The sequence below is a fragment of the Halichoerus grypus genome, chromosome 2 (assembly GCF_964656455.1).
Source record: "Halichoerus grypus chromosome 2, mHalGry1.hap1.1, whole genome shotgun sequence".
NCBI classification, from domain to species: Eukaryota; Metazoa; Chordata; class Mammalia; order Carnivora; family Phocidae; genus Halichoerus; species Halichoerus grypus.
In genome coordinates, this window is record NC_135713.1 from 201745968 (window position 1) to 201760628 (window position 14661).

General features: G+C 47.9%; 1 protein-coding gene across 6 annotated transcripts in view; it reads right to left on the minus strand.

The window, feature by feature from the left end:
* SLC39A11 (solute carrier family 39 member 11) overlaps window positions 1-14661 on the minus strand; it is a 319753-nt gene that overhangs the window by 258246 nt on the left and 46846 nt on the right. The window lies entirely within an intron of this gene.

Genomic DNA, 14661 nt, shown 5'->3' on the forward strand with positions numbered 1-14661 from the left:
AAAACGTGCTCTTCTCCCCGCCCTGCCTTTGTCTGGAGTGCAAGAACAGCTGATCTTCCCACTCTGCAGGCCTGCTGGGAGATTAATTAAAACCAGACTGGGCTCAAAGAGACCCTCTCCATCCAGGAATCTCATAGGGTTTAGCACTCTGCAGGGTAAGGTCCTCTGGGGGCTGCTCATCATTAATAAACCTGCTGAACACCTTGAAACCTCAACCATCAAAGGGTTCTCATTACCAAGGCTTTATTGCGCCCTTTTATTTAGAGGGAAGTTTATACATGTGTAATAAGCACTCCCTAAGGAGCAATCTTCAGCCATTTTTAGTATGTTGGCGAATGCAAACTCCTCTGAGAACCCACTGGAAGTCATGGACCCATTTCATGGGTCCTGGGATAAACACTGCCCAGTACAGTGGATGGTTTTCTTTCGGTGGTGCTTTATCTGAACCCCTTCGTATCTAGGGAACTGCCCACTTTCTGACAGGTGACAGAGAATGAAGAGCTCTTCCCACAACAAGAGCTGAAAATCCAGACCCTCAGTCGTGGTGCAGGTGCAGCTGGGGCATGGCCACGTGACTGAGCTGCCACTCAAATGCATTCCAGCTGGACTGACCGAGAAGGTAGTAAAATCAGCTGGGGACCTCCCCTCCCTCCCCCTCCTCTCCCCTCTGTCCTCCCGGTGTTGGCTGATGCAAAAGCAGAAGCATGTACATCCAAGTCGTGTACCCGGCAAAGACGTGGGCGCTAGGCAAACTGCAGAGATCTGCATGGCCGGCGGTGCTCTGCTCATCGGAGCAGGGCAGTGACTTGGCTTGGGGTCTTGTTCTTGAAATCTGAGCCTTGAGCCTCATCCTCCAGCTCCCTCCTCTCCTGCCAACATTCTGGGAGCTACTCGGGGAGCTCTTCCAAGCTCTGCTTCTGTTTAATCAGCCAGGGGCAGTATCTGTTGCTCATGATCCAGAACCCTGATGGATGGGCACACTCGTTTCCATAGACAGAATCACAGGATTCATGGGCCACCTGAAGGTGGTTGAAATCCTAATCAGCCCCAGTGCAGGTTTCCAGATCTCCGTAATCCTGGGGCTGAGGCTTGGCAAACTATTTTGTTTTGCTGGTTGTTCTGTTAGGTTCTGCCACTCAGGAAACCACGGCGCTTGAGAAGGGACACGCTCCTTCCATGTGCCGGCTGCTGCCGTGAGCATCCATCCCTGCAAGCAGAGATTCACCAAGGCAGCAGCAATTCCTTCCTGTACTATCCACCAAAGCTGGTCCGGGCTTTTTCCAGGACTTGCAGAACTAGCTTCACCAAGCCCCAGCCCAAGACACCAGCACCAGCCTGCTGGCATATCCTCCTTGGACCCTGGAGTTTCCGCTCTGAGGGGCCCCTCCTCTAAGTTTCCATAGTTCTAACTTCTCCCTCTACTTCCTCAATCCTAGGGGTGGTAGCTGCTTTCAGCAGGTACCACCTCTGATACCTTAGGGTCCTCTTTTTACCCTGGCTAACAACTTTATACCTAGTTAGCAGTTCTTTATATTCAATTCTTTGTGTTCAAATGACTGCTATGGTTTCTCTCCCAGACCTCTAGACCTGACAGATACAGAATCCTAGCCTTAAAGCTAGTATGAGTACCTTCTCTCATGCCACCAGAGCACAGAAACAAAAATAAGGAAGAAAAATTTACAGACAAGTCAAGATTGAAGGTCTCAAAAGACCCTACAAACACTAAAAAAAAAAAAAAAAAAAACAAAGAAAAGATTTTAAGGTCTCAGACTCAGAGGCCATGGAAACAAGTTCAAGTTTTACAGTCCAATAAGTAAGGTCATGAATACACCTGGGTAGTTTCTGCAAGGTGGGGGAGGCAAGAGGAGAACGGGACCAGACCTATCACCTGGAGCCATGGATTCTCACTCTCCTGCCCCAGGTTCTGTAGAGCGGCTGTACCAGGGGAATTGAAATGATTGGAGACAGGACAGGCGTGGCAAAGGGGAGGTTCCTGAGCATAGGGAGGAGAGAAGAGTATCAGGTATCAGGTGTAGAAAAAGATGGTGAAATCCTATCTAAAACCCTCTGCCTCTTTGCTACAACTAAAACCACATCACCGTGAATAGTTACTGAGCTCTTAAAATGTGCAGACACTGAGTTCAGCATATCTGCGTGGATTACCATGTTCATTGATTCCAAAATGCCTTCTGCTATAGATACACCATTCCTCCACGTATCACCAAGAAAGAAAAATACGGTCACAGACAATGACCCGTCATTGCCTGTATAATGCACCCCCATTTTAGAGAGGTTAAGATGTGCAAAAATGTTTCTAGAATCAATGAAACCTGGCAGCTCACTCAATCCTTATAACCATCTCTGTGAAGTAGGCAGAGCAGGGCATAGCAGGAGAGAGGCTGAGTAACTGGTCCACGGTCCCATAGTCAGAAAGTAGCAGAGCATGGATCTGATCGCAGTCAGTGGGATTCCAGAGCCCATGCTATTGGCAGTTATGCTCTGCAGCCTCTTAAGCCATTTAGAAGTCAGGAATCAAACTCTCACTGAATGTGTGCAAAGGCCGCGGATCTAGTCTGAGCTTTCAGATGTGCAAAGGACAGTACCCACAAGCAGTAAGTTGGTCAGAGAAATGTCTCTCTGCTGAATTGCTTCAGCGGCTTAGACCACCACCCACTCCCAGAGCAGCGAGGGGTGGGAGGGGCAGCAGCACCAAGGAGAGAATTAACCATGCAAACTGTATCAGTTTCCTGTGGTTGCTATAACAAACTATCACCAAATGATGGTTTAAAACAACAGAAGTTCATTCACTCACAGTTCTAGAGGCTGGAAATCCAAAATCTGTATCACTGGGCTGAAACCAGGGTGTGAAACTCTACAGAAGAATCCATTCCCTGCTTCCTCCACCTTCCGGGGGCTCTTGGCATTCATTGACTCAGGGCTTCATCACTCCAACCTCTGCCTCCAGGGTCACAATGCCCTTTCCTCTTCCGGGTCAAATTTTCCTCTGCCTCCCTTTTCTAATTATGGACACGTGTGATTGCATGTAGGGTCCACCTGGATAAAGCAGGTTGACCTCTTCATCCCAAGGTCCTTAACTTCATCACAGCTGCAAAGATCTTTTTTCCACGTAAAGTAATATTCACAGGTTCCAGGGATTAGGACCTGGATATCTTTGGGGGCCGTTATTCAGCTGACCATCCAAACCAAAGGTGGAACATGTTTCTAGGGCTTTCTAAGCCTCGATATCTAAGCAAATAGGTACAAGTTTTTGAAATGTTCATCTATATTTTAATATTTGCAAACTTGTGATGGAAGAGAACATTAACCCAAAATATCTGGAAATGTAACGATTGCTCTACCTAGATGTGCCTGGAATAATTATAAAAGAAATCAGGGTTTAGTTTGCTAATGCTACAAAGGACTGGTTTGATAAATGACCTTGGGCAGGTCTGATGGGACTTCTGGAGCAGAGTCCTGGACGGGGACTTGAGATAGGGAAACTAAAGGGACCCCATGAAAACCTGAGGTTTTCAGGTTTACTAGCTTTAAGGCTAGGATTCTGTATCTGTCAGGGGGGCAGAGGGAGAGGGAAAGAATCTCAAGCAAACTCCACACCCAGTACAGAGCCCAACATGGGGCTGGATCTCACAAACCTGAGATCATGACCTGAGCCGAAATCAAGAGTCAGATGCTTAACTGACTGAGCCACCCAGACCCCCCAAAAACCTGCTTTTTTCACTCCTTTTCCTGTTTCTATTCTTGCTAGGACCTGCACCCCCACCTTACACACACCTTATAGAACAGATAATGTATGTCTTCTTTATAAAGGTCAAGGATTTAATGATTTCTTTGGAGTCTTCCAGCACAACAGATAACATCTAAGGAAGGACCAGGTGGGGAAGACCTGACCACTGACTCATCAAGACTCCTGCCTCCAGGGCATAAATGATTTATAGGGAACACCTAAACACATATCTTTGTTCCCGGATTACTGAAAAGACACAGACCACTGTCCTCAATAAAAACCCCAGACCCCAAACAAAGAGGAGATTCAGCCTTCTTTCTGAGTCTCCCGGACACTCTGTCCATATCTACACTCTCTATCTTTTCTAAACTCTACTCTTACTTCCTCACTTTTGATTTCTTTCCTGCACAAAGTCAAGGACCCTCTTGGCTGGTCCTGCAAGAACCCCCTCTGGGTCCTTGGACCCAGCCAGCCTGCATCAGATGGAAAACCAGAACCCTTACAAAGACACCAGAGGGAGGAGACTGACACCTGTTTTAGAGAGAAGGCAGACCGCGCGAACAGGCAGAGAATACAATCTAGCCCCACAAGAGTTAAGGGGCAAAAGGACACTCCGCAGAGATGTCATGGGGGTGAGTCCTGCATAGGTGGTGACAGGACCTCTGAGCCAGAGCTGAGGTGGCTGCAGAGAGTGGCACGGACCCACGCAAGGGGCAAAGAAGGACTGAGTCACTCAAGATCTGAGACAATAGTTCTCACCACTGTCTTAGCATAGGCTGCCCTAACAGAGCCCCACACACTGGGTGGCTTAAACAACAGAAACTGGTTTCTCACAGTTCTGGGGGCTGAGAGTCCAAGATCAGGGTGCCGGGAGGGTTGGTTTCTGGTGAGGACCCTTGTGATACCGTGATTTGTAAGAAATAGTGTTTGGTCTTTGCCCCTATTTCTGGCACAAGAGCTCTTAAAAACCATTGGGAAGTCCTAAGTGATAAGAGAGATTAAGGTGTCTTGATATTCATAACAAACCTCTTTCCACCACACCTGAGCTTATGTTAATCAGGCGACCTTTAGAAAACACCTAAGGATGGGGTTGGTTGCCAGGGGAACCAACCATGTGATTAGAGGGTTGGACCTTGCAGCCCCATCCCCTGACCTCCGGGAAGCAAAGAGAGACTGGAGGTTGAATCGATGATTTAATCAATCGTGCCCAGGTAATGAAACTTCCATAAAAACCCAAAAGGACAGGGTTCAGAGAGCTTCCAGTTTGGTGAACACATAGAGATGCGGCCGCCTGAGGTGCAGGGAGAGGGGACAGAAGCTCCTGCACCTTTCCCTGGACCTGGCCCCGTGCTTCTCTCCCATTGGCTGTTTCTGAGTTTTATTTTTTGTAATAGACCAGTGATCTCATGAATACGGCTGACCCTTGAACACAAGGGCCACGTGGGTCCAATTATATGAGGATTTTTTCCATAAATACAATACAGTGCTGTAAATGTATTTTTTCTTCCCTATGATTTTCTTAATATTTTCTCTAGCTTACTTTATCCTAAGAATACAGCACATAAATTATATAACATACCAAATAAGTGTTAATCAACTGTCTATGTTATCAGTCAGGCTTTAGTCAACACTGGAAGCTCACTATTAACAGTTCAGTTCTGGAAGATTCAAAAGTTATATGGGGATTTTGTACTGTATGTGGAGGGCAGGGGTTGGCACCCCTAACCCCTGCATTGTCCAAGGGTCAACTGTAAACTGTTTTCCTGAGTTCTGTAAACTGCTCTAGCAAATTAATCAAATCCAAGGAGAGGGGTTGGGAACCTCTGATCTATAGCTGATCGACACAACCAGGACTTGATATTGGCAGGCAGGTAGATCTCTGCAGGTAGATAGCGTCGGGATGGACTTGAACTGTAGGATACCCAGCTGGTGTTGGAGAACTGACTGGTGGTACGGAAAACACACAACAGAGCTTTCTCCCTGGCAGGCAGCCACTTTCTTCACGCAAGAGAAAGGGAGCTCAAGCTCTCTGGTGTCTCTTCTTGTAAGAGCACTAATCCCATCATAGTGGGCCCCACCCTCGGGACCTCATCTAAGCCTCATCATCTCCCCAAGACTTCACTCCAAATACCACACTGGGGTTTAGGGCTTCAACAAATGAATGGGGGGTGGGGAGGGGAGGCATCATTCCGTTGGTAGCAACAACGTAGATGTCAAACCAGGTGGACAACCCACTAGCAACCTGTTATATGAGTAAAGTAAATCTAGTTATTTACAGGTAGGGCATGGGAGAACTGAAGGGTTCCACCTCACCTAGTCAAATCATTTTGGTCTCCGAGTGGCCAGTTGGTCACTCTTCCTTTGAACGACAATCCATCTGAGAGAAAGACAACACAGGACAAGTGCCAAAGATGGGCGATGGTCCTAAGGGTCCAGTTTTAAAGGCACAACTTTTCAACCCATTCCCTTAGAAAGAAGGGGCCATCTGCCCATAGGATATCCAAACATCTATGAAAGGACATCTCACCTTCTTAGAACCCAGAGGCAAGATGGACGAACATTACAATGAAGCCCTCCGAAGACTGCAAGCATACACAAGTACGTAGACACATCTCCCCCAACACACACACACACACACACACACATACACACACACACACACACTTGATTAAGCCTGAATCCACAATAGCTTCCACATTTCCTGATATAAGGGATCTGATATTTATTAAACACCAGCCAAACTGTGTGTTAGGTGCTCTAGAAGGATTATTGCAGTTAATCCTCACGGTCACTCGCTCATGTAGGATTATATCCATTCTACAGATAAGGAGGCTGAAGCTCAGAGAGATAAGTAACTGACCCTAGGCAGGCAGCCCTAGGAATCCAGGGCAATTTGGTCCAATGCCCATGCTTGCTCCCCTACAATGTGTTACCTCTAAAGAAGCTTTATGCCAACCTAGAAATGCAGACTAGGGTGGGGAGCATGGGGGTGTTAGAAAGCATTAAGATATGGGGCGCCTGGGTGGCTCAGTTGGTTGAGCGTCTGGCTCTTGACTTCAGGTCAGGTGGCGATCTCAGGGTCATAGGATCAAGCCCCATGTCAGGCTCCTCGTTCCATGGGGAGTCTACTTGAGATTCTCTCTCTCCCTCTCCCTCTGACCTTCCCCCTGCTCAGGCACTCTCACGTTCTCTCTCTCTCTCAAATAAATAAATAAATCTTTTTAAAAAAGAGTTAAGATACAATATACATAATGACTTATTATTACAAAATGCCACTATGGAATATCCTTATATATCATCATATAATATGCCATCACAAAATACAGTATCCTTATATAATATAAATCACCCACTTCTACTCCCAACTGTGATGTCGAACTAGAACACTCTCAGCAAGAAAACCTAGCATTAGCTTGCACTTTCCGATCATTACCTACAGGTCCTGCCCTAAACCATTTCTGGGCATCTTCATGAGCACCAACTGCCACTTGCTCTGCCATATGGAAACTTGATATTCAAGTAGCTTCTGGCAAAATGGGGAGGGGTGAGCAGAGTCAGGATTCAGGGTGTCAGACAAAGCAGGTGATTACTTCTACAAAGGCTTCCTGGAGAACCAAGGGAAGAGAAAGGCAGTGGTAAATGGGAATATGTGCCAAAAAGAAGCTAGAGCCTCTCGGGTAAAGGAGGTCTCCCAGGTGATTCTGGTGAGCTCTGAAATTTGCAACCCAGAGAACCAGATCCTCTCCCCCTTCATCTTGAGACTGCCCCTTCATCCCCTACAGGAAGTCCTTCTTTCCCTCTTTTCTGAGTCTTTGGCAATAGTAAAACTTGGCTTAGAAGGGAAAGAGAAAAGTATTGGAATTGCAGTGAATTATCCAAAAAACAACACCCGAACAAAAGCAAGTTATGAGTAGCCTTCATTCAGTGGTCACCGACCTTGGCTGTACACCAGAGCCTCTGTGGGGGTGTTTTGTTTTAGATACCTAGGCCTAGCCATGCACACAATGAAATCAGAACCCCCAGAGGGAGGTTCGGGTCTCAATATTTTTCTTTTTCTTTTTTTAAAATTTTATTGATTTATTTATTTGCCAGAGAGAGAGAGACAGCGAGAGAGGGAACACAAGCAGGAGGAGTGGGAGAGGGAGAAGCAGGCCTCCCGCTGAGCAGGGAGCCCAACACAGGGCTCGATCCCAGGACCCTGGGACCATGAACTGAGCCGAAGGCAGACGCTTAACGACTGACCCACCCAGGAGCCCCTCAATACATTTTTTTTCCCCTAAAGCACCAAAGACAACCTCCGTGCTCCTTCCCACCCCCACCCCGCCCCACCCACCTCCCTTTGAACACACTTCCTGATCGCTTTGCTCAGAAAATGCCTGTTCTAAATGGCAGTATAAGTCTTGAGCTGCTTAGGTAAACATCATTAAGAAAATAAAGCCATGACAAATCGTAGAACAGATTCAAATCTCAGATTAAGTCTTTCTATTTTTCACCCGCACGGTTAATCATCCATGCCTCATGTTTGTTGTGCCAAGAGAGTGGTCCTTGCAAAGGGCATGGATCTGCTTCCAGAAAATATCTCACAGGTGTAAAGCCATTTAAACTTGGAAGCTGGAGGGAGTTTTCGCAAAGATGATCCCACTTGATCTTCCCAACATCTTCTTTCCTACATTCATCAGATTCCTCCTGGAGACCTACTGTGTGCCAGGCACCGTGCTGATCGGTGTGGAGGACAGAGGGGGCACCAGAGCAGAGCCACCCCTGCCCGTGCTCCTGCCTTCAGGCCACAGGGGGTCGGCGCTATAGGTGATGGCAACATAGGGAAGAGAAGGGCCACCGTGGGAAAAGTGCCAAGTGGAACCAAGACATGGGACGGCCAGGGAAGCTTTGTGGAGAAGGAACACGCCAACTACATCCCGTAGGGTAAGCAGGAGAGAACAGTGTTCTGAGCTATTAGAACTGGCACTGGGTTAGTAATACCACTTAGCTTTTGCACTAGACTCAGAACACCTCTGTCTTGCTCGGGTCAAGGTGAGGAAAAGCTCTACACTTAACCCAAGTCATTGGAAAAAGGAGGCTCCAGAGGGGACTGGCTAGGATTCTGGAGCCATGGTGTGCTCCTGGGACACGGGGATGAAACCCCCTCCCCTCCACCCACGCCTAAGATATAGGACAGCAGAAAGGAACTGCAGACCGAGAGCATAGAGCATTTCTGGAGCCACCCCCACGTGGAGCCCTGGGGATAGATGACCAGGCAAACCCATAGTAGTTTAGGAGTACGGATGTATAGATGGTGAAGCAATATGCCCATTTGCGAGACCTCATCGCTCTCTGATTCTACAGCCAGCACAGCCACCCGATCCCCCCCGCATGCCCCAGCCCCAGCCCCAGCCCCTGCACCGGAGGCTCTCTCCAGCCTAGCCACGATGGCAACAACCCATCGAACCCCGTGTGCCTTCCAGTACCAAGCAGAATTGCATCTGCCAAAGCTCAACAAAGCATAAGAAATAAGGAAGCGCTAAGGGGCGCCTGGGTGGCTCAGTCAGTTAAGTGTCTGACTTCGGCTCAGGTCATGATCTCAGGGTCCCAGGACGGAGCCCTGCATTGAAGCTCCCCGCTCAGCAGGGAGCCTGCTTGTCCCTCTCCCTCTACCCCTTTTCCCCACCCCCTTCCCTCCAATTCCTCCCCCCCCCCATGCAAGTATGCGTGCCCGCTTGCACGCTCTCTCTCAAATAAATAAAATCTTAAAAAAAACGAAAACAGAAGGAAGCACTAAAACTGAGGCAGAGGGGGCCAGTCTTCTCTGCGAAGCTAGCTGGGCTTATCAGACAATGTCAGGCTTACGCTACAGGCTCTCAGGGGGTTACCACCGCAGTTTCTCCTTGTGGCGTTCTGTAAGATATTCCTGCCATCCCCTCACCCCCCGCAACCCCATCTTTTCTCTGCAAGGTATTCTTCAGCTGAAGTAGAATCAGAATGCTGAAGATGGAGAGAACCTATACAGGAGAAAAAAAGACTCAAACACCCCCTCTGGGGGAAAAATACTGGCCTCCTGCAACCTGTGTCACTTCCAGACACTTGTCCTAGGTGGCCCCTCATAGCAACCCCAGCCAACCAATATTTTTTTTTTAAAAGATTGTTTATTTATTTATTTGAGAGAGAGAGAGAATGAGAGACAGAGAGCATGAGAGGGAGGAGGGTCAGAGGGAGAAGCAGACTCCCCGCTGAGCAGGGAGCCCGATGCGGGACTCGATCCCAGGACTCCAGGATCATGACCTGAGCCGAAGGCAGTTGCCCAACCAACTGAGCCACCCAGGCGCCCCCCAGCCAACCAATATTGACATCAGCCAGCGTTGGCCGCATATTAAAAGTACGGGCACACACCGCTCGCTCAGGTTTTCAGCAGAAGCATCTTCTTTGCCATTACAGAGTCAACAAAGAGAAGAAACTCAACAGGATTGGGGACACAGATAAATTAAGGAGGGAGCAGAGAAGGCAGTACCCCCCACCACTTGCGAATCGGCCCTGCCCCCCAGAGCCTGACTGGGCAGGACCACCAGCCACTCTCTCTCAGATGAGAGATCTCAGACGGAATCGCCGAGACCCACCACCTTCCCCTATCCCTGGCAGTCCCTGGGCAGCCTCCTCAAGATGTCACATCCCAAGAGAGGGGAGGGAGAAGGTGGGAGCACACATTTCCCGGGGAGACTGCCAAGATGAAAAGCAAACTGAAAAAAGCAAGTAGCAACAACACAGACAGTATGTTACCATGTGTTTTTCAGAAAACACAAAACAAAATTACATTTCCAGATGTACATAGATACATATGTAAAGGCCTGGCGCAATCCAGCTACTCGATGATGGGGAAATTATCAGGCGAACTACATACAGTAAGGTGGTGGGACGCTGCACAGGTACTAAAATGAGTGTAGATAAAAGTCACTTCAAATGTAAAAATAACACACAAGAGGACGCACACACCGGTTCTGATGGTGTGAAAACCCATTGCACGTTGGGGCGCCTGGGTGGCTCAGTTGGTTAAGCGACTGCCTTCGGCTCAGGTCATGATCCTAGAATCCCGGGATTGAGTCCCGCATCGGGCTCCCTGCTCAGCGGGGAGTCTGCTTCTCCCTCTGACCCTCCCCCTCTCATGTGCGCTCTCTCTCTCTCTCTCTCTCTAATAAATAAATAAAATCTTTAAAAGAAAACCCATTGCACGTGCGCACACAAGAGAAAGGAGCTCGAAATGAGGCAGAGTTTGGATCACTATACCGTGGATTTAAAGCACGCTCGAGCAATACAAGCAAATGGGGAAAGTGTTTACATTTCAGTGTTTAAAAGACACAACATAGTTCATTTTCTTAAAGAAAAGAGAAAAAATCTAGAAGGATACCCACTAAATTGATAACAATGGTTGGTGTGGGGACAGGACAGGAAGATGGAAGTGTCTTAAGTCCCTTCAGGGTTGCTATAAAAAATTACTCTAGGGGGCGCCTGGCTGGCTCAGTCGGTGGAGGGTGCGACTCTTGATCTTGGGGTTGTGGGTTCGAGCCCCATGTGGGGGGTAGAGATTACTAAAAAAAATAAAATCTATTAAAATCAGGAGCGCCTGGGTGGCTCAGTCAGTTAAGCATCTGCGTTCGGCTCAGGTCATGATCCTGGGTGCTGGGATCGAGCCCCGCGTGGGACTCCCTGCTCAGTGGCGAGTCTGCTTCTCCCTCTCCCTCTGCCCCTCCCGCTCCACTTATGCTCTGTCTCTTGATTTCTCTCTCTCTTAAGTAAATAAATAAAATCTTTTGAAAAAAATATATAAATAAATTTTTTTTAATTAAAAAATTACTATAGACCAAGTGGCTTATGGACAACAGAAATGTATTTCTCACAGTTCTGGAGGCTGGAAGGCTAATATCAAAGGGCTGGCAGAATCGTGTTTGGTTTGTTGTTCACAGACAGCATCCATGTGTCACCGTGTGTCCTCACATGGCAGAAGGAACAGGGAGCTCTTGGGGACCTCTTTATAGGGCACTAATCTCATCATAAGGGCACCACACCCATGACCTGATCACCTCTGGAAGGCCCCACCTCCTAATACCATCACATTGAGGGTTAGGATTTCACCATATGAATTTGAGGGGGCATAAGTCTATAGCAGGAAGGGACCTTCACATAATTTTTTTTTCTTTTTTTTAGTTTTTATGATGAGATTTTTGTGTTGTATCGTTGTAATACTAATACGATTAAAAAGAAAGACAGGAGGCCTTGGAAACACACACCCTACCGTCCTTCCCAACCCTATCTTTCTACCCACCAATAGGAAATAATACTGCTTTAAACTCAAGGTAAAGGCCACCCACCTACTGTCATCCTTAACTTCATACAGAAGCAGAACTGCACAGATCATAAAAATGTCAATGTCTCCAAACAGCTATTTACTATCCATTCTGTCTCTCCCTAGGGCCTCCGGAGGGAAAGCCTGGGCTCAGGCTGGCCCCAGTCACATTCCCCATCAGCCCCCTCTTGGCAGCCCTCTTCCTGGGGTCCAGCAGCTGGCTACCTCCGTGCCTACCCCTGCCTCTTTCCCTCTCCCATTAAGATACCATTTGGCAAAATCTCCATAAATCTCTGTAAGCTCATCTCCCATTAACGGTTACTGCCTGAGCCTTCTCTACTTTATTCGCAGATAAAGAAACGAAAACAAATACCCAGTTCAGAGAGCAATTTGATGTATCTGAAGTTAACAAAGCCGCAACGGGTTCAACCTGACAGGCTGTTATGAGTAAAACCCTTTTCATGAGCAGTATTTTGCTTCGGCTCCAACAGGGGGACAGATAAATCTGAAAAGCTGAACGAACAGAAATAGAGTTGGGAGACCAGAGTTGGTGGTTAACCATCTCCTTCCCACAAACCCAAGAGTCTGGGTTCTCAAACCGGCTTTTAGCTGCCTGGGAAGGCTACCTTCCCCGTGGGCGCTCAGTCAGTGTCGGATAACCACATGGACGCAAGATCAAAACCCATTAACTCACACTCCACGAAGCACCTTCGATAGATCCACGCTGCTGCCCTTTCTGGGTTTGGAAAGCACATTAAGAGTGAAACCTAGAGGCGCCTGGGTGGCTCAGTCATTAAGCGTCTGCCTTCGGCTCATGCTCCAGGGTCCTGAGATCGAGCCCCGCGTCAGGCTCCCTGCTCCGCGGGAAGCCTGCTTCTCCCTCTCGCACTCCCCCTGCTTGTGTTCCCTCTCTTGCTATGTCTCTCCCTGTCAAATAAATAAATAAAATCTTTAAAAAAAAAAAAAAAAAAGAGTGAAACCTAGGGGAACCTCATGCTGTCTCAGGGCGACGGTGGCCTGAGTTTGTGACTCTCAACGCCAACATCTGTATTCAGTGACTGTAGCACTTATAAATAATTCTTATCTGCTTATAGACCTTCCAGAACAAATTCCCCTTCTCACATCAACAGCAAAAATTAATTTCTTTTCAAATGTCCTAGAACAGATGTTTACTGTCAGGCTGATCTTTCTGCCAATTAGCGAGGTTCTGGGCATTCATGGTTATTATGTCCGTACTCAAGCCCCTTCAAATTCTCTCCCTGGATGTTCAGCCACCACTCCCAAGCCATTCCTAATTTTCTGTGCAGTCTGTCCACGACTTTCCCTTGGGATCTTCTCCATATTCAAAACATATATTAGAACAAACACCAAGCAAAAGGTTAAAACAATGATGCTGCCCAGCACAAATTGGCCAATGACTATTTACACTGCCCAGAGAAAGTCCCCACATTCAGACAGCTGATCAAATATACCTGTCCCCGTCCCCACCCCCAGTACCGGTGAGCAGTGACCCATCATGATTGCAAAGAGCCCTCCACGAGATACAGTCTTAGAAGCCCAGATGGGCCCAGGTAGGAAGGGCAGAATGAGACCCAATGGGGGCTATGCAGAGCCGCTGAGCCAGTCCCTGGTCTGCTGTTCCAAGAGTTAAGGCCATCGGCTGTAAGATCTTCCTGCCAGGGCAAGTAGAATACATCCCAACGGCAAGTTCACACATGACCAGGGTGGATTTGAGAGCAGAATATGGCAGCCCACACAGAGGACCTCTCAAAGTTCATATCATGCAGATATAATCAATGGCAAGGAAGCCAAGGGTTCAGGGGCCAGAAACTGACACTGACATTCAAGCTTGTGATGAAAAAAATGACGCATGGTCTTTCCGCCGAGACAATGTTGTGACTCTCCATCCAACCGTCACATCCAGCTGTCTGGTCCAGAGGCTGGTCCTTCTGTGACATGAGGAATCAGTTTCTCATTGGCCCCAAGGACAAGTTCCCAAGGACCCTTCCTTCTCTTTGGTCAGGAATTTACAGCAGCAAAGAAGGCAAGTAGGCGGGGAAGAGAATGTCAGACTACGTCCTGGGCTAGATGTCCAGCGACTCCAGTGAGCCTGACCTGATCCTAGCTCGTCACAGTCCAACAGAAGAAATGACTTCCAACCCCATTCTCCCCTACAGCGTCCTTCTTGTGCCTCTTCTCTTTCTGGGTGAACAGAGAATTCAAGTACCAGCTCAGATGTCACAGAGGACTTCTGCCTACCTCTAGGGCTGGTTGGGCAAGGTTCTGTGTTTCTGTACTGGGTTCTCACAGACACTGACCCTTCTCTATACATAGCATATGCACACTACTGATTTTAGCCAATGGCATTCGGTTACGATCTCATGGCCAGATTTCAGGCTGTGGTTCGTATCATGCTTCCACATGAGCAAGTAAGCACCCGGTCATTCTCCAAACCTAACCCACCAGCCCCATTTCACCAAAAAAGCCTAAAATCTCTGATTTGCCCCCAATTCTGGTGCCTTGTTAGATTTTTAAATTTTTACTTTGCAGCCCCTAAAGGGAGTTATCCTCAAGCTATAGGGAGGAA